The following is a 20601-nucleotide window of genomic DNA, read 5'->3' as shown; positions in this document are numbered from 1 at the left end:
GGGCCTTATTATTTTAATTTAATATTTGTTAAGTGATCACAGTGTATTTTGAGCAAATAAAATTAAGTCTCATGAGCAGTTTTGCTGGATGAGATGCAAAAAGCCGTGTGATATCTATTAGCCGTGGATGCTCAGCTCCTCACCCTGGCGCTGGGATGCATCTGTGGGGCCGGTGCAGCATGATGGCTCCCAGCCCAGGTGGTGAGAAGCAATTCCACAAGCTGGGATAAATCCTTATTTTCAATTTTAAAAAATTCTTCATAAATTTATTCCTAGTTTTAAGATGCATCTAGCTATGGGAGAACATCTGTAAGGATGTCAAACTCTGGTTGTGTTGCTTGAAAATTAGATTTTTTGCTCCAGAACCCTCATCCCACCCAAACATGGATGCAAAAACCAGGGGTTTAAGGACTGAAATTAGTGCGAGGTTTAATTCTGGTATTTTCAAACTCTGTAGTTTATGTTCCCATGGCAACCAGTATTTTTATCCTCTTGGTTTGGCACCTTGTGAGATGGAGCCGTTGGGAAATATCTTCCCTCCCAAGACCTGCGAAGGTGTTGGGGTCGGGTCGGAAGAAAAATAAAAATACAACCCTGCCCGCCAATAAAAAAAAATAAATTGTGGAGGAATTTGGATGATGTTCCTCTTGCAACAAGCAAAAAAACCAGGAATTTGAGGGATGCTGCCATCCAGGCGGCCACGGGTCCTTGTGCTGCTCAATAAACCACCCCTGGGACAAATGAAAACAGACAATTTGGGGTGGAAAAATCTCATTTTTCCTTCTCTAATTCTCCACTTGGGGATGCGGCTTTATGGGCTGAGTTGGAATGGAAGGAACTCCAGAAAGCAAGGAAAAATATCCCAAATTTTCAATGGAATAAGATTATCCAGACCCAAACCAGCCTTTATCCATGGAAAATTATTTAGAGTGAGCTGCTTTTTGTCCGCTAAATCTCATCACCACCTTATTACCCAGTGTTACTTGCCGGTGTGATGCATATTATTTTTTTAACAGTTTCTCTGAATTTGTCAGAGTTCAGGTCTGCTATTTACTGTGATTATTTTTTTTTTTTTTCATTGGAAACAAACTCCTTGCTGGAATTCTGTAAAAATCAGTGAAAATGCAAAAAAATGGGGATTTTCAGAATTTTACATACTTGGACCTTTCGGTAGGAGCTGATGGCCGCAAGTCATGTTTTGCAGGACAGGATGGGGCAGGAGGTAGAAATGCAGATTTTAAGGTGAAAAGGACTTTAAACCCATAGGATTTTGCTCCTAAATCCCAAAACGAGAGGAATTTCACCCAAAACCAATGCCAGGAATTTAGGCAAATCTAAACTGGGTCGAGGTGACTGCGCTCTCCCCCTAACAGTCAAACCCTATATATAATAATTAATTTTTAATACTAATTTTTGCCTGTGACAGGGGGGGTTCTGGCATTGACTGGCTCCTGGCCGTTGGTGCCAAATAAGCAAAAATTAAAGATTATTCCGCTTTATTTTTTCCTCTCACCTGACTCAAACAATGCTGTTGGCATAGAAACAGCCTTTTGTGGAAAGGTCACCTGCAAGGAGGGTGGTTTAGGTGTAATTCAAGGAGATTACAGGGGATTAGGGCGCATTTATATATATATATTTTTATAGAGAGCGGGTGCATGTGTATCCTAACGCACCCGTATATATGCTTATATACTTGGCGCATGCATACCTGTGTATATTTATATGTATTTTTAAAGGAAATATGATAAAGGAGCAATATCCGGGAAGGTTTGCTAAAGTAAAAAGTCTACGAGAAAGGTTTTATTTTTTTTTTTCATTTTTTTTTTTTCACCATCCCCCCCCCTCTCGCCGCCGCATGTGGTGGGGCGATATCGGAACTGAGCGCTTCTCCTCTGTGTTTTTCTCTTGGCTTTAATTAAACCTCAGGCAGGGCTGGAAAAATGTGGCGAGACGAGATAATTGCACTTATTCCCCGCGTGGGGCTGTAGCCCGGGCTCGGGGAAAAAAAAAAGAGAAAAAGAGAAATTTGGGGGGGAGAGGCAAAGGTGATGGGGGGTGGCCAAGCCGCTCCGTTGAGGCTGATGGAGCTTCAAGCTTCGGGATGAAAAACATGCTTTAGAGCCCAGCGACGGCCCCAAAACCACCAGTTTTCATCCCATTTTTTACACCTTGCTTCTGGAACCAGAAAAATCAGTAAAACTTTTTTTTTTTTTTTTTATTACTGCAAGCAGCCTGGATTGCTTTTCTTTTTTTTTTTTTTTTTTTTGGCAATGCATGGCCAAGGCAGGAATTTAAAAGGTGAGATCACTGGAAAATTACGTTTATATTGGATAAAAAAACCCACCCCCCCGTGCATGTGCTCCTCGCAGCCGGCACGAGAGCAGGAAAAAGCTCCCAGTGTCGTTTCCCCACCCAAATCCCCCCAAACTGGTGGGAGTGAGGAGGTGTCATTAATTAAAAATACAGTGAAAATCCCCTCGCAAATCAAATGTTACCTCTTCTGGAGGAGAAAAAACATCTTTTTTCTGGGCTTTTACCCCACTCTTAGGGAAATTCCGTGCGTTGGGAATGGTTCTGGATGGTGGGAGGATTTTCCCGCACCCAGATTTGTATCCCCTTGGATATAATAAGAGAGAAAAGCTGTGGAAATATAAAAATAACTGGGGGGAAAAAGGGCTCAGAGAGCCTACAATAACAAATATCCCTGTTTCTTTTTTTCTCCCATGTCGCTATAACAGACCGTGGTAGCAAACATTTGGTTCAGATTACTTTTTGGTGATTACAGCTTGTCAGAAAATATTGTTTGTATCCTGGAGGAAATATTATATTTTAACTTTGTTTTCATTCCAAGAAGTCAAAATATTGATTTTTTTTTTAAATATATATATATATATATATATATATATATATATATATATATATATATATATAATTATATATTTTTTTCACAGTAAAATTCCAAAAATGTTTTCTGTTTGGGCACATGGAATCAAAAAACCTATCGGCTCTGTCTGCAGACGTGAAATGTTTTGACATTTTTAAATGTTAGTTTCCAATTGACATTTCAACATAAAACAGCATTAAAATGGCACGGAGGGAAGCTGTTGATTCAAACCAAAATTTCAAAACTGAATGTTTTCCTCCATTCTGAACTAGTGCTGTCGAAAAAGGAGCGTTTATTGCTGGAGAAATCAAAGATTTCCATCCAGTTTTGGTATTAAATAGCCCTGACCCACTTTACCATGGGATGGCGGTCACCACGCTAGACCCATGGAGATGACGGCAAAGGAGGGTGGGTTTTTTGTCCATCTAATTGCAATATTGGATAAATCGCTCTGTATTCCTCCCCCCCCAAATATAAAAATCTCCAAATAAGTCACATCAGCTGAAAAAAAACCACCCCCAAAACTTGCATTTGTTCCCACGTTGGTTGATGGCCAACGGCGCTGGAGGTGGGACGTGCCTATTCAGCGAAGAGCAGCTGCGTAGGAGATCAGCCAACAACATCTCAATGGCAAGCTGAACAGCTACAGCGACCCTCACAATTGCTTTTACTCGTTATTAGAGTAAAATTAGAGTTCTTGCAGCTCAAGGACTCTAATCAGAGTCCTTGCAGACTTCATTGGAGTCCTTGTAGCTCCCGTTTCATGGTAAATACAACAGGGGACAACGTCAACGGCCATGACCAACGCAGGTGCCTGTATGGCAAGTTGATCGTGCGGCGTGTTGGCTTCTGCCAGTTCCCAATTAATTAATTAACTCTGTTTCTCATCTGATTTTGGTGATGTTTTTGGTGGGTCATGATTTTGGGCAAGTTTTGGGCATCATGAAGGTTGCCTGGGGGGAGAGCAGCTGTTGGGAGGGGGAACAGCAGGGAGGGATTTGCAGGTCGCAGTGATTTGGATGTTTGTTGCTGATGGTGGGGTTGGGACACGGTGCACCCTTTTCACTCACAGTTGGAAGTGGTGGGGAAGGGTCTTCTCGTGGGTTGACGTGGGTTTGGCTGGAGAAACGGCATTTCGGAATGCCCAAAAGCTGTTGAGCACCTGCAGTTGGAGATGTTGGGAGAAGGTTTTGCTTCTTCTAATGATTCTCCTTCCACTGCTGCAACAAAGACAGAAAATTCCTTCCTTAGGCTTCGGTGTCAGGTCCTCCAGGGGTGCCGGTCAGCATCTCTTGAGTGGAAATTCCCACTCTTTTCCCTGAGAAAGGCGCATTTCTACCCTCTGACTCCTTCTCACAGACGGCTCCTCTTGGAATAGACCTTGCAGCCCATTTCCACAAGTTACAACAAAGAAATACTTAATACAGAGATGATTTAATCTTTGGGAAAATTTCCATATGAAAAATTGCCATTTCTACTGGGTCACTCAACAGCTTTTTAGAAAGATCTTCTTGAGTCTGACCAGAACTGATGGCCAAGGCTACAACTGCAGCTTGCTCTTTTTAGCCCAAATTGCCGAACGAGGTTATAAATAACTACTTTCTGAGGATTTCTTGCAATATCTGAAGTCACTTTACAGCGGCATCTGATTTTTCTGGCAAGCAGTTGGCTTGAGTCCTGCTTCTGCGTAGCGTGATCATCAACGCAGGGTTGGCTTGTCTCTGAAGGGTCAACGCATTACTCGTTGCTATGGTGGGCATCACGGCAGGGTTGGGTCTTTGAAGGGTTAATGAGTTCCTCGTCATTGTAGTCATCAACGCAAACTTGGCTTGTCTCTGAAGGGTCAAGGCATTACTCATTGCTGTAGGCATCACAGCAGGGTTGGGTCTTTGAAGGGTTAATGAGTTCCTCGTCATGGTAGTCATCAACGCAGGGTTGGCTTGTCTCTGAAGGGTCAAGGCATTACTCATTGCCGTAGGCATCACGGCAGGGTTGGGTCTTTGAAGGGTTAATGAGTTCCTCGTCATGGTAGTCATCAACGCAGGGTTGGCTTGTCTCTGAAGGGTCAAGGCATTACTCATTGCTGTAGGCATCACGGCAGGGTTGGGTCTTTGAAGGGTTAATGAGTTCCTCGTCATGGTAGTCATCAACGCAGGGTTGGCTTGTCTCTGAAGGATCAACACGTTACTCGTTGCTGTTGGTGGGCATCACGGCAGGGTTGGGTCTTTGAGGGTTAATGCGTTACTCGTTATAGTCGTCAACGCAAACTTGGCTTTTCTCCGAAGGGTCAACATGTAGTTCATTGCCATTGTTTAATAACTGCTTAAATAAATCCGTGTCAAGTCAATGCTCCATATCTGTGGTTGGTTGGGGAAGCAGGACACTGGTGTTCAACATCTTTCCAGAATTTGCCTTTTTCTCGCTTGGAATTTGGTTAAAAATAGGGAAATTCACAACTTCCATGGAAATGAAATTACTGAAAGAATGATGAGCTGGGATCATCCTAATGTTGAGTTTCTGGATGTGAACTTTATGGCTTCCATTCATTTTATTTGAACATTAATCAACAGGAATTAACGGGTCAACGGTGCGGGTTAACATCACACCCAATGCTCCACAGGGTAAATGTCACATCCACGCTTACTCTCAAATTGCCAGATTTCATTTTGATGGATAAAATCCTAGAACTATGCATCTTTCCTTGAAAAACACCAGATTTCCTGGAAGTGCATTGTCATGGAAGACCTCCATGAATTTTTTGGCTGCGCACTGAGCGCGGACACGGGTAAGAACACCTTGTACCGAGGCGTGGCGATCACAGGGAGCAAAAATCTATCACAGCTTTCCTGCAGGCTATTAATAGTTTATTAACTCCATTTAAACTCTGCCTAAATGGTCCCGGTGTGCCAAGTGTCTCTGCATAGAAATTATTAAGAAAAGAGGTTTTTAATCGAATTACGGCACGGTGCCGGGGAGCGTTTCAAGCTGCGCCGTGCCCTGCGTAGCCACAATTCTGCGAGCATTCATGCGTGTCTTGGTGTGAAATACAATATCGGTGGGTTTTTTTGGGCGGGGTGATGCCTCTGGGTGTAAAGGTTGAAGCATCACTGGAAAAAAAAATGCTTCTGGGGGGGTTGTTTCAAGCAGCATCTCTGGCTAAGCCAACCTTGGTTTGGCGTGAGCAACCAAGAGCAGGGTGAAGTTTGCAGGGGTGGCTGAAGCCAGTTGTCTCGGAGTCACTCGGTTAAGGGGAAAGCCCCGAATTTTAGAATTTTATTGCCATAACAAGCAAAGAAGAGGTTTTCCAGCCTATGGGACACCCTAAGTTTGGAGCAGGGCTTATGGACGGGGAAAAACTTGCTGCTGCTCTAAGATTTTGTGCCCCAGAGATGGGAACTTCCATTTTATAGTTGCTTTTATTGCTGGTACGCGCCAAGGCGGGTGGGTGGGAATCCCGTTATTTGATCTCAAGCCCTCCTTTCCTGCCAAACACAGGAAAATAATTTTAAAATTCATTTTCTGCCCCTCTTTTCACTTTGCTGTGATGTTTCTTTGTCTCTCGCCGGTCCCCGGGTATTGAGAGTCAAGCCGGGACATTAATATTGATGCGGACCTCGGTTATTAGGAGCTGCGTTTCCGAGCGTGCCAGCAGCATATAAATACTATTACCGGGTAATTAGTGAGCATCAAGCTGAGTTTGGATTCAGCGGTGCTTGGTGTCCTACTTCTGAGGTTGGGGTTGTTGTTTTGCACTGGGTTGTTGGGGTTTTGCCCCGAGTAGCAGCCGGAGAAATGGAAATCCCAGCTCAGGAATGCCAGGATGCTCAAGGAAACAGAAAAAAGCAAAGCAGAGAGGAAAAACGGAAAGAAAAGGATATTCCAGGTTTTTTCCTTTTGGAAAACCTCCAGTATTTGAATGCAAAATCGCATCCGCATTTCTTATTAATTTTTCACCAGGCTTTTTTTGGTTGTTTCTTCTTGCTGGGGTGGGGTTTCATGGTTTGCAGTTTCTCTGCCCGTGCCCCACTTGAGTTTTCCTCCTCGGGCCCCGTAAAAGTTTTGGAAAACTTTTTTTTTTTTTTTTTTTTTTTTGCCAAAGGGCAAATGCAATGGGGTTGCTCCGGTTGGATGCTCCTGGAAAACGGGTGCTGCTCCTTGGGGGTCCTTGCTCTCCAGAGCTTTCTGGATGGGGAAAACCCTTTTCTTTTATCCTCTCCCCCATTCCCTTCTCCCCAGCAAATACAAAAAGGGTTTTTCCACCCAAACAGGGATGAGGAGACATCCCAGGGTGGTGGCTCTGTCACTGGATCCTTCCCTTCATCCCATAGCAGGGCTTCAATTGAAATGCTGCGTGAATAATTTAGGGGCGTTTTGCATCTTTTATACCCCTGAACTCCCCCTGGAAAGGGTTTGGAGATGCTGTCGCCCGCGAAACAGTGTCTGAAGGTGAAACCCCCTCAATTTGACATGAGCTAAAGGGGACGTGGGTGGGGAGGGGGTCTGTGCCAGGGAAGCCTCTGGGTGTGGGGAGGTTTGATCCATGAATCTCACGTGTTGACGCTGGGGAGGGGGCGCCTGCAGCGGGCGCAGCTTGGTGCTGGTGTTTCCCTGCCTGGAAGCCGTAGGAAAGTGGGGGGGATTGGCAGCCTTGGTGGGTAGCCATCAGGTCAACCTCAGCGGCTCACTGCACCCCAAGGGAAATCCCTGCGGCTCACTGCATCCAGGCGGTAAATCCTTGCATCCCACTGGTTCTGGCGGGGGGAATCCCGGTGGCTCACTGCTTCTGGAGGGGATGCTGCAGGGTCACTGCACTTGGGGCAAATCTCTGCAGCTCACTGTATTTATTTGGAGTGAATCACTGCACCTCACTGCACCCAGGGGTGCAACCCCAACTTCTTGCCCTACCCTGAGCCATCCCCACGTTACTGTCCCCCTCCCCCCCCCCCTTTTTTTTTTTTTTTAAACTGCAGCTCACTCACCAGCTTTCCCTTGCTGTGGGGATGTTCTGGGTCAAATCTTCCCATTTTCAGACCGCTTCGTTGCTTGAGGCTTGTAAGAGGTTTGCTGGGAGGAGGCACAGCCTTGTTAGCTTTGGAGCACGCCTGCATCCCCCCACCTTGGGATGCTGGTGCTCATGGGAGCACATCTGCATCCCTCCACCTTGGGATGCTGGTGCTCATGGGGGCACGTCTGCATCCCTCCACCTTGGGGTGCTGGTGCTCATGGGGGCACGTCTGCATCCCTCCACCTTGGGGTGCTGGTGCTCATGGGGGCACGTTTGCATCCCTCCACCTTGGGATGCTGGTGCTAATGGGAGCACGTCTGCATCCCTCCACCTTGGGATGCTGGTGCTCATGGGGGCACGTCTGCATCCCTCCACCTTGGGGTGCTGGTGCTCATGGGGGCACGTCTGCATCCCTCCACCTTGGGATGCTGGTGCTCATGGGAGCACATCTGCATCCCTCCACCTTGGGATGCTGGCACTAATGGGAGCACGTCTGCATCCCTCCACCTTGGGATGCTGGTGCTAATGGGAGCATGTCTGCATCCCTCCACCTTGGGATGCTGGTGCTAATGGGAACACGTCTGCATCCCTCCACCTTGGGATGCTGGCACTAATAGGAGCATGCCCGCGTTCCTCTGCTTTGGGATGCTGGTGCTAATGGGAGCACACCCGCATCTCCCCACCTTGGGATGCTGGTGCTAATGGGAGCACGCCCGCATCCCCCGGCTTTGGGATGCTGGCAGAGGACTTTCCCTTGCGGGGGCTGGCTGCATCCCGGGGCTGCGTACACAGCAACATGTGGGCTTTGGCAGGGCGTCTGCGTCAAGCTGCTGGAAAAGATTTTAAATTCCTAACTAATTTCTTTTCCACGAAACAAATGAATCTTCAGAAGGGCCTTTCCTCACAGCTGCTAAGCCATTTAATTTATCTGAGTCATTTACAATTTGTGATGGGACTGTTAATAGCCTGATGCAGGGATCAACATCACTTAGATGTGGGGGTTGTTTTTTCCTTTTTTTTTTTTTTTTTTTTTTTTTCCTTTTGGGTTTTAATTTCTTTCTGGATTTGCCCCCAGAGGCACAAAGCTGTGTTTGGAAAATGTCAGCTCCGTCTCCCCAGCCCCTTTGTCATGCCGGGGCAGCTCGGGCTGAAAGCACAAACCGCAGCCCACCCATGGGGACGTGCTGCCCTGCTACTACTTAACTGCTTCAAAGTACCTGTCTGTGATATGAAACATGCCGTAAAATGAATATATTCCAGATGTCCCTGCAATTCCCCTCAGCTTCGCCATCCACCTGAAGGCGGCCAGCGCGGCTCCTCAGTCGCTGCCGCCTCGCTTGCTGCCCAAAGGAGCGGGGTGGTGGCTCCTGTAGGGATGTAGGTTTGGGTGGTGGCCACCGCTGGAGCAGGGTGATGTCCCCAGGTCCTGCCCAGTGCAGCGTGGGGTGAGGAATCCAGCCGTTGAGGTTCCAGGGGGTGATGGCTGTCCTTGGGATTGGGGAAGGTGGGGTCTCCTTACTTGGGGTTTGGGGGGGATCTTCATCCTTGTGGCCGGAGGGGATCTGTCTCCTTGGGAGATCTCCATTTTTGCATTTTGGGGAATCTGCATCCTCAGGTTGTGAGGGTCCTTGGGTTTTGAGGATCTCCATCCTCGAGATTTGTGGGTTTCCATGCTTGGGTTTTGGAGATCTCCACCTGTGGGCTTGGGGGATCCCCATATACGTGATTGGGGGATTCCCATTCTCAGGGTTAGGTGGATCTCCATCCTTGTGTTTTGTGGAGCTCAGTCCTTGAGGCTTACCCGTCTTCACCTTCGGAGTTGGGGGGTTCTCCATCTTTAGGTTATAGGGATCTTCTTCCTTGGGTCTGGGGAGGAATCTTCATCCTTGGGGCTGACAGATCTCCACCCTTGGGCATGGGGGATCTCCATCCTTGAAGGTTGTCCATCCTCAGGGTTGGAGGATCTCCATCCTTCATCCTGGATGAAACCAGAACCCACAGCCTTGTCCATACCACACCACCAAACTTGTGTAGGAGCCACGGGTGGCTCTAGCCAGGCTCATACCCTTGGACAACAGCAGTTTTGGGATGGTGGGCATCTCTGTGAGCAGGTTCCTGTGGAGGAATGACAGAGGAATGAAGCTGGGTTAATTAACATTGATAACATACAGCTGTGGGCTGGCTTCAGGGGCGGTGGGTTGGCTGACGTGGATAAGGTGCAGCTGTGGCTGGTTCCTGCTAAGTAGTTAAATAGCTCTGAGGGGGATGGAAGAGGAGCACTGGGTGAGGACTGGGACCAGATGGAGAGAGACCCAGAGGAAGCAGGGGGAAAGAGGCAGAGAGCACCTTGGATGTAGGAGAGTCAAGGAGATGCCCCAGGAGAAGCAGGGGGCCAGATGAGGAGAGGCTGGCTGGAAATGGAGCCTGGAGAAGGAAGAATCCAGATGCAGCAGAGGCAAGGAGCAGGGTGGACTGGCCTGAAGAGGATGAAGAAGCAGCACAGGCAGCAGATGGACTGTCAAAACCTTGTGGGGGATGGGTGGCTGTGCCAGGGCAAGGTGTGGGAACTCCTTATGGAAGTTATCCGGGGATGGGATGGGAAAAGCCTCGTTGCAGCCGGCTGGTTTGGATAGTGCTGTGACAGGTTCCCAGCCAGCTCGGCAAACTTGACCTTCATTTATTTGCAACCTCCACAGAAAACACACCGGGGTGTGTGTTTGCTTTTGGATGGGGCATTTCCAGGAGATGCAGGCAACAATTTTTTTGGTATTAGGTCCTGGCTGGCTGGGAGGACCACGGAAGAGCTGGAATAATGATGGTGTAGAAGGCGATGAAATAGGTACAAAAGCTAAAATTACTATTCATCGCTAATATGTTGCATGACACTAATTAATTTTTAAACAGCCTCACTGGGGACCTCATTGCTAAAACATGATGTTTTCTCCTCTGGCACCATAACTGTTAACTCAAAACAAAGCAGAAGAAAGCCGGGAAGGATGAGGAACCGCAACGTCCATCAGACTGCACCCGAGCCGCCTGCTTGGGATTTCTGATGGCCAAATCCTGCTGCTGTGCCTGGAGGGGGATGCTCTGTTACACCCCTCCAAGGGGAAATTTTTTTTTGGGGGGTGGGGAATCAAATCCAGCTTCCCTGGTGTGCAGAAATGTTGCCTGAGCTGGGAGCAAAGGGAAAAGCTATTCTGGGCTCTGCTCTCACCTGTCTCGCTGACCCGAGCGTGGCTTTCCTGAATATTTTTAGCTGTGTTTTATTACTGGTCTTACAAGCCTCAAACTGGAGGGATTATTACCCTTGCACTCGCATATAGATTATTTAATTCAGTCTTTGGGAGTGCTAAGAACAGACTTTTCTCAATGTCTTCATCGTTCTGACATCTGGGTCGACACCCAAATATATTTATTTAACATTTCACATCATGTGGTATGTGGAGTCTTGCTCCTGAAATGGCTGGAGCTGGCAATATCTTCCGTTTCTGTTTAATTAGATTTTAATTATTTGGGGACTTTTCTCACCACCACCTTGAGTCCCCCTATGAATTCCAACCTTTTAAGTTTCATCTTCTTCAAAAGAAGGGGAATTTATCAAGCTTCTGCAAAGCTATTTAAAAAAAAAAAAAAACACCAAAAGGTCAAGTTCAGCGATGTTGTTTCCACCTTTTTATTCTAAAATTAGGAAATTTGGTGGCTTGGGGCAAATCTTCTCTGCTGTTCTCTGGGAGTGATGGTACCAGGATCTGGCCTGAACCAGGTCATGTGCAAAAAATGACAACGCACCCCTGAATTTTTTCTTTTTTTCCTATTGAGGAGAGGCTTTGCCATGTGCTGGTGGGAGCCCTGGGGTCACGGGGGGGCTGTAACCAAGGGGAGCACGCGTGCACCCCCAGACGTTGGGGGGGGGGGGGGATTTCTGTTTCCATATGGAAAAGGGATGTGGCATCTGGTTTCACTCCCAGCAGCTGGCAGCTTGAAGCCTGTGTTTTGCATGGTGCGGAGTAAAGAGAAAATAAAGTGTCGAATTGTTTGGCATTATCAAGGATTTCTGCTCCCCAGGACTCCTGCATAAAGAGATGGAAATTTTAGCTGCTGGAGCCAAGAAACACACAGAAGTATATGAATTTATTACATTTTATCTCATTCCCCTGCAAACAGCGCTGGAAATGTCAAAAGATCATCTATTGTTTCATCGTTTAGAAAGAATTTTTGTTTTCTAGTTGTAATTTCTTTGATGCCTGGCTGTGGGGAAGGAAGAGAAATTGGAGCAGGAGCTGGCAGGGCTGCGGCAGGTTGGATGTGCAGGTTTGTCTGGCCGTGGAGCTACATGCATTTAAATTTCTCACATCCCGGGTTTTTAATTTAACAAATGTAATTAAGGCTGGGGTAGGTACTCGGATTATTCATTTACTCCAGATGGAAAAAAAAAAAAAATTAAATTGAATGCAAATTCCGTAATCAGACATGAAGTTGAGGGTGTCGGACGTGATGGGGAAGTGTCAGCACATTAATCGGACCGCGTTCCCTAAACAGCACCCAAATCTAAGAGCCAGGGATTATTTGAATAATTGAGGTGGCATTTGATAAGATATCTGATTGCTGATACCTCCTTAAGATGGAGCCCTAATTGTAATTCTCCATCAAGGAGGATTAATCTGCCTAACGGTGTGCTGGGAATAGTGCGGTGTCAGGCTGTCTCCTTTGAGTTTGGGGCTTTTATCAAGGGCTGCCGTGCTCGGGGAAGGTGCCAACGTGATTTATGGCTTCTCCTGGTACTTTATACGTGAGCCAGGAGGTCACCTGGTCGCGTGGCCAAGTCCTGGGGAGCCAGGCTGCCCCACCAGCACCACGGCCCGTGGCCTCTGACATTGGGTCTGTTTTGGAGGTGCCTCTGGTCATTGGAGAAGGATCCAACGTTGCATTTCAGTGTCCCTTTGTAGTGTCTTCAGGGCACAGTTAAACCCCTTTTTCCCTGTGAAACGGTGACCAGCTGTCCTGGCAGAAGACCTTATTGGAGGACCGTGACTCTGTCCACAATGCTGGTCATCTGATGGGATCCAACCTTGATGTCCTTGGAAAACTGTTGGGAGTTGATGGACATTGACCCCCAACTCAACCGTGGCAGGGGTAGCAAGAGGAGTTTCGACTCGAGTCGAGAGAAGACACGTGGCTGTAACCATAGACAGCTTTTCTTGCATTTCCAAAGCAGTTCTGCATCCCCCCAGGAGAAATAGCATTTCTGTAGAGCCCTTTCCACTGCCAGCACCGTTGGTTCCTCTTGTAACCAGGCATGTAAGGGTGGGGAGGCAGAGGTGGACTTGCCTTCCTGAATCCTGCACCCTGGGTGACATTAGAAAGGATTTAAAGCGGTGAAAATGCCAATTTAAAAAAAATATCTTTCCACGTTGAAGATCCAGACTTGTAAACAAAAAATTGTGGTCTTTCTTTCTCGCTTCCTCTATCTAGCAGCAAATGAAAAAAGAAAACAGAAAGAGGTCAGAGGAGGCAAAGAGGTAAAGCTTGAAAGATATTTTTTTTTGAGAGCGTGAATATTTTCAAACAAAATGTAAATGTGATATGAAAAAAAGTGTGTTGGGGAGAAGCTATTCATGAGCTGTCCGTGTCATGAGCTATTGGGCTGTCCAGCAGTGAAGAGGACAAATGATTTTTCTCCTGTCTCTAAAGTAAAGCCAAATGTGGGTAGTTCTTACTACTTTTTTTTTTTTTTTTTTTTTTTTGTTTCACCACCCCACCTCCTCCTGTGGCTGTGTGCTTGGCTGGTGATAGCTGCTGCTGCTTAAGGGGGTGCGTGCATCGCCTGGGTGATGCGATTTTAGCCAAGCTCTGAGCAGTGTCTTCACCACCAGAAAGGCGAGATTTCCCCTCAAAAAAAAAAAAACCCAACAAAAAAACAACCAACCAACCCAACTTAAATCACTTGAGATAAGTTGGGCGTTATCTTAAGGTTGCAAATTGCTTGTTTGCTTCTCCAGCTGGAGCTGTTAATTCAGAACAATTAACGCGCTGTTTAAAACCAAGGCGAAGCATATGGAGGCGGTCCCAGGGAAAAGAGCCTCTTTGGGATGGAGAACCCCGGCATCTGCAAAATCCGATGGATAACTCCAGTTTGGCTTTCTTTTGAGATCCAGGCAGGTGTGGTGGGGAATGATGTGAATAGTGGGGAGCTGATCCCCCAAAGTCCGCGCTGAATGCTGAGTGATGCTTAAAGCAGGAGCCAGCTGGGTCTCTAGACCCAACTAGATATCAAGTGCCTGGCGTCCGTCACTGGGATGAATTCATCACGAAGAGTGCTGTCACCACCACATCCCTCCCTGAATATTTCTTCTTGATGAAGAAATAATGAATCCTAAAATAATGCCTAGTTTATTTGATGAGCCCCTTTTGCAATGCCACGAAACACCGCTCTGGTTCCATCCTCTAAGCCTTTTCTCGGCATCGTTTTGGATACCTGCCATCTATTTTCTCAGGTGCACCCCCCCCTTTTTTTTTTTAATGCAGGTGAAGAACAAAAGCCTAAATCTGGAAATAAACCCCAAAGTACACCAGCAGTGGGTAAGCACAACCTGCTTAAAATGTTTCTGGGGCAAAGAAGAAGGTTTGCTCCTTGCTTTTGCGCAAGGACTTAAAGCACTCAATTAGACTTTTATGGGATGCTGTGTAAAGCACTGTAGCGGTGGAAGATGGTGCATTTTTGCAGCCAAGTGGTGCCTTATGGGATGGTCCATCCTTCCTTCCATCCATGCATCCTTGCATCCGTGCACCTATGTATCTGTTCTTCCATGCATCCTTGCATTTGTGCCTCCCTGCAACGGTGCATCCATCCATCCATCATTTTTGGTGGTGCGCCTCTGACCATAGTTTCACACCAATTTTATTAAAAGCATCCAAACCATTCTTACAGGAATCGACCTGGGCCACTGTGCAGCAACTTTTCACACACCCCTCCCCAAATAATGGGAAGATGTGCTTTCCTGCCCCAAAGCTTGCCCTAGGATTTTGGTTTTGGGGACCTCTGCAGCATGAGCCCCCCCAAAACCTGAGTCCCCCTGAGCTGCAAAAGCCAAGCAGGTCGTCTTTAAGAGCTTTTTCTGCAAACCCTTTCCTGTTACTCCCCCATCCGAGGACGGGTGGAGGCAGCATCATCGGCAAATCTGAATAACTAATCAGAGTCCTCATTAACCCCCCACCGAGATGCTCAAACATTCACTTTGCTGTTTGTGAAGCAGGGAAAAAAAAAAAAGAAAAAAACCTCCAAACCCCCACAACCCACCCTGCATTAAAATTGATGTGTTATTAATCCCACTGTTCCAGACCTCATGGGTACCGAATTTTCCTCCGTCTCGCCTGAGGCTGAACAGTATGGTGCTGCTTCTGCGGGGCACTTTGACTTTCCATTATTTATCGGCGTGGTGTAGCGAGGCTGCTTTTGTTCCCTGGGCCCGGATATATGCGTCTGGGTGTGTGGGGGGGTGTCCAATATTTCCATACGTTCCCCCCTTTGGATAATGCAAATTGCCTATAGCGGCGCTCCACCAATGGGCTCATCTCTCCCGGACCGTGTTTTGCAGCAAAACGGTTTTGCTTTTGCAGAAATAGAGAAATATCGGGGGTGTATGGCCACGTCTTGCATCTTTTCACTCTCTCTGAGCAAGGATGGGGTTAGTGCATCACCGGGTTTAACTTGCGGGACTGGGGAGGTGGAAGGATGGAAATCTTGCTCTTTGCACCTTCAAGCATCCCCATCATCCAGCCCCTGCCCTTACCCAGCGGCTGGAAGATGCTACAGAAATTGCACTGTGGGGAGGGAAAAAAAATCAACAAATCAAAGGTTTTTACTGCAGTAGTCCTCATGGCAGGTGGCAGCGGGTGTTGGAGAGTCGCACTCGCCCCTTGGAGCTCCTTAAAGAGTTAAACTGAAATTGGAGCTTTGATTTGTGCATTTATACTGTTTTTTTCATGCCTACAGCGTTTCTTCAGTTGTCCCCTAGGTGTGGGGTTTGTACAGCTTGCTCCTGGGTGCAGCATGGGCTATGAAAACACTCCGGCAGAAAACAGCAGCATTATTGGGCATTTCACTATTTGTGGTTTCTGCTGAAGTCAGAGGAGCCAGCATTAAATTTATCCAAAAATTATAGTCACAATGTAAACAGCATTGATACAAGCAGGTTGGAAGCATCGTGGTCTGCTCACATAGGAAGCAAGGTGATGAGCCAGGAAAAGGCTTCTTGCTTTAAAATCCTAGACTTTTTTTTTTTTTTTTTTTTTTCAGAAATCCTCAGTTTTGGTTTGCTGAATGTCAGCTTTATTAGCATTCCCTCACACTTAATTAAATCTTTATTAACCGGGATGCTCTTGGCTTTTTGCAGCGTGGGTACAGGCTGAGGTCCTGGGATGCTGGGTTCCCGTCTCCGCTGTTGGATGTTACTCAGGTCAAGTAGATCAGGATTTCGGGCTTTTGGGGGGATTGATTCAGGCATTTTTGGGGGATTGATGGCTTGTCATAAATGGTGTCTGATTTATGACACTCGGGCACCTGCTCCATGCGACCACGAGTGCCTGGGACACCCTGTATCTTGCTGGTTTGCATTGCCTGCGGTGGAGCATCCTGAAGGAGGCATGTCCTCCATTCCCTCTCGCGTCAGGAAGACTTCAAAGGCCTCCGCTAAACTTCAAAGGATGCCTTTTGAAGTTGCTAAAAGTGTGCACCGGCTCAAAAAGACTTATCTGCCTCGGCAAGGGTGTTCAGGGAGATGTCCCCGGTGGAGTTGGCTCTTGGTGCTCTTCACGATGGAGACAGATGTGGCATCTTTTCTGCAGAAGCTGCACAAACCCATATTTTTGTCCTACCTGCACACAGCACCCAAGACCTCAGCCCTGATTGCCTCCAAGGATGGAAATCAGTCTCCTAGAGCTGTTTTAGCACTGGGGAGCCTTATTTAGCTGCTCCTTTTCCTCCAGTCCTATTGTTTTGTTCACATGGGTGAGCCCAGATGACAAAACTCCCTCCCATGTGACGGAAGAAAGTCTTTACAGAGATTAAGGATTGCTGCAAGACGTGAACTTTTTCATCATGTTGTCAGACAAATCCAACGCAAATCAAGTCTGGGGTCCTTGGTGTGTATTTGGCATCAGCCCGTGCATCCTTCTCCAAGGCTCCAGCCCGTAGGGATTTATGTGTTCTTGATCAAAAATATCCTTAATATTTCAGCTGCTGTTGTGGTGGAAGCGTTTTGGACTCGAGCCCCTTCTAAGCATCCTCGGCTGGACCTACGCTTGCCTAGAAGTCAAGAGGCAGATATCTTCTATCTTGACCTTTCGCCCCTTACTCCAGGTTTTCCACGTTGGGATGTTGCTGCCCCATTTTGCCTTGAAATCCAGCTGCTTCCATAGATCTCCTTGGGCAGTGGCCTCGGTGATATCCAGTTTTCCAGAAATGGCACTTCCTATACAAGCTGCCCCGAATACTTCTGTCTTTTGGAGCCGTCCTTACTCCATACTACTCCATACTTACTGCATAGTACTACTTACGTACATACTGCTTGGAGCTGCGGTGATGGATGCAGGCTGTGAGGGCACGGAAATGTGAGCATCGTTACTGCAAGGGGTTGGGGATGGGATTAAATCCAGGGGAAACAGTTCTGCTGGATCCCTGGTGCAGCCTCACCACGCAAGGTATAGCTCTCTGCTGGGGACGTATAGCAGAGAGGAGCTCTCTGGAGATGGTGTGCATTATGGTGCGTATCTCAGGTGTATGTTGGGGGTCGGAGGAGCTCTCTAGGGGTGATGTGTATCTAGAGTTGCGTCTATCAGATGTGCATTTGAATCCGAGCAGCTCAGCAGATCAAGGGGTGTGTATCTATATATCTACTAGACATACATCAGCAGTCCGAGGAGCTCTGTACCGGTTATGTATATCAAGGTAGCTATATCGGATGTATACTGAAGATGTGAGGAGCTCTCTAGAGGTGACGTGTATCAAGGGACATACATCAAATATATATCAGAGATCCGAGGAGCTCTCTAGAGGTGATGTACGTCGTGCTAGATGTATCAGATATATAATGGAGATTTGAGGAGCTCCAGCCAGGTGACATATATCAGAGATGTATATGTCAGATGTATATCGGTGAGGAGCTGTCTGGAGGTGATTTGTATCAAGGTAGATATATCAGATGTATACTGAAGATCTGAGGAGCTCAACAGAGATTATGTGTATCAAGGGGCATATATCAGACATATATGGGAGATCTGAGGAGCTCTCTACCAGGTGATATATATCAAGGTAGATATATCAGACATATATCAGAGATCTCAGGTGATGTTTATCACCTAACATAGAGGTAATATCTGGAGGTGATGTATATCAAGGGACATTTCTCAGATGTATATTGGAGATCTGAGTGGCTCGCTAGAGGTGATGTATATTCAGAGATCTGGGGAATTTTCTCTCTTTTATTCCTTTTTCTGCAGTCAGACACCCCACCCCCACCCCCGCGGTCATGCTGATCCTTGCTCAGTCCATCTTTTTTTTTCCCACTGGATCTGCATAGGTGGGTCTAGAAATCCCAGCTTCCATAAAAGCCAAATCCCAGGTAGATGCCACATCACCTCTAACATCTGTGTGGACTTTCCCCTATTCAATAGCAGCTGGGAGCTCCCCTGTGCTTGAGTTAATGGCTCTTCCCTGGTTCCCGTCATCCGAGCCCGAGTATAAAAGCACATTTACACTCAAGCGAAGATTATAATTAACCAGAGGGATGGCGGCAGCCGGCGTGCAATGGTGGCACGGCCAACAGCAACGCCGTTCCATTGCTTTTTCCCTTTTTTCTCCTTTTCAGACCTGGATTGTACCACTGACCCTCCGTGAGATCTCGTGCCAGGGATTTGCCATCCCCCAGGAGCCGAAAAGGACGGGACGAGACTGCGTCACCCTTCACCCTTGGCGGATAGACCAGCAGCAAGCACGCCTTCGTTTTCTGGACACACCTGGGTTCGACAGCTAAAAATCTGATTTATTTTTTGTCCTTCCATGGAAATGTTCACGCCTGCCCGGGCAAAACACTGGGGGTCTGATCTAGCTCAGCCATCAGCCCTGGTTCTACCTTCAAGAGGATACTCCCACCTAAGTTTTCTTTGATTCCTCCTATTTTCCCCACTGTCCTGCAAAAAAAAAAAGTGCATTAAGAGCATGCTTGCCCACCACAGCCTCGCTGACACCACTCAAAGACCTTCCCTAGTGCAGAAAGCTTCACCCTGAGCTTAATACCTCAATTATTCTCTCAATATTCAACCATTTCATCCTTTGCTTTCCCAGGTTGTGATCCCTACCCAGAAAATCTTGGTTTCGGGGCGGCGGGAGGACGTTTCAGGGCAGCAGCTCCTTGAGCACCCCCCAAACGGTAAGGCGGCTTTGCTTTGTATTACTTAGGAAATTATATATATTAACTGTGCAATTATACATATTCATCGAGTGGGATGCGGTGAGTCGTGACCTCGGTGCGGCTTTATCTGGGGGAATTTCTGCTCCATATTGTATCACCAAATTATATCACCCATTCCCTAAATCCAGTGAGCATTTAAGGGGGAATTACACCTTTTTGATACGTTTTCTTTTGGTTTTTTTAGAACTCAGGGAGCCTTGATTTAAAACTCAAGTGCTGATAACATGTCGTTAAGAGCCTTACAAGCCGTAGCCAGCCTGGAGGAAAACACAGATATGTTTTTGTAAAAATACCCTGAAATATGGGCTGTTATCACTGCAGAATTTTGGCACGTCAGTAGGATGTGGAGAAATGGTCACCGGCTAAAAATAACTGAAACACGGAGCTTAAAATAAGATGTACGTGAAACCAGGGGTCTCGCAGTCCTTTAGTCAACCCTGATCGCTAAAATTAGGGCTTGACAGAGTGACAGATGTGTCGATCTGTGCCAAAACCATGGGCACCCGGCAGGTGACAGGGAAAATAAAATCTCTTGGCAGCAAGTTGCCTCCTAAAGGAGCAAAGGGAAGGTTTTGGTCACTGAAAAACGGGGGTGCCGCCTTCAGTTTGTGCAAATATCGTGAAAAAGTGCCTGTTCCCTTCCTAAACTGGTGATATTTAGGGTGGGGGCATCTCAGGGGAAAACCCAAAAGGTTTTTTTCAGTCCGTGGCACAGCAGAGCATCTTTTGTTTGAGCTTTTTGAGTCTTGCCTCCTCTGAAAGTCCCTTTTAATAAAGAGCAGCCGATACGGCAGGATTATTTCCCCCAGGCTGCCCTTTCAGCCCTGATTCTTGCTGGTGACCTTCCCTTGGTCCAAAAAAACCCCCAGGATTAAGGATGTGATGAAGCAGCTGAATTTCTCATTAGTCTGGTTTTACCCCCCTTCTGACAAAGGTACAGGTTAGGTTCGCTTTGAAAGGACTTCTCTGGTGGCTTTCGGGGGGCTTGGGGTCCCCACAAGGACCTCTTTCTGGGGAGATTCTCCCTGCCTTGATGCTCTCTTTCTAATTAATATTTTGGTGCGAGCTGCCCAGTGCCTGGCGCTCAGCGACGTACTTTGGGCACATTGGGTTGTTCCCCTTGGAATAAACTGAGCCCGTGGAGGACACGAGCACATCGCTGTGGAGGACACGAGCACAACCTGGCCTGGAAAGCATCTCCAATGAGAAGACCAAACCCAGCCTAGTCAGCAAATCGTGCC

At 47.1% G+C, this 20601-nt stretch overlaps 1 protein-coding gene across 1 annotated transcript in view; it reads left to right on the top strand.

Moving 5' to 3' along the window:
- The window catches only part of PKNOX2 (PBX/knotted 1 homeobox 2), a 90610-nt gene that overhangs the window by 35467 nt on the left and 34542 nt on the right, over positions 1-20601 (top strand). Inside the window, exons 2-3 of the mRNA XM_040616282.1 lie at positions 18758-18909; positions 19234-19318. The gene's annotated coding sequence lies outside the window, so the exon portion shown is untranslated. The remainder of the gene's footprint in view (positions 1-18757; positions 18910-19233; positions 19319-20601) is intronic.

The sequence above is a fragment of the Falco naumanni genome, chromosome 16 (assembly GCF_017639655.2).
Source record: "Falco naumanni isolate bFalNau1 chromosome 16, bFalNau1.pat, whole genome shotgun sequence".
NCBI classification, from domain to species: domain Eukaryota; kingdom Metazoa; phylum Chordata; class Aves; order Falconiformes; family Falconidae; genus Falco; species Falco naumanni.
The sequence above is the reverse complement of the archived record's forward strand: the minus strand, read 5'-3'. Positions and strand labels throughout refer to the sequence as shown.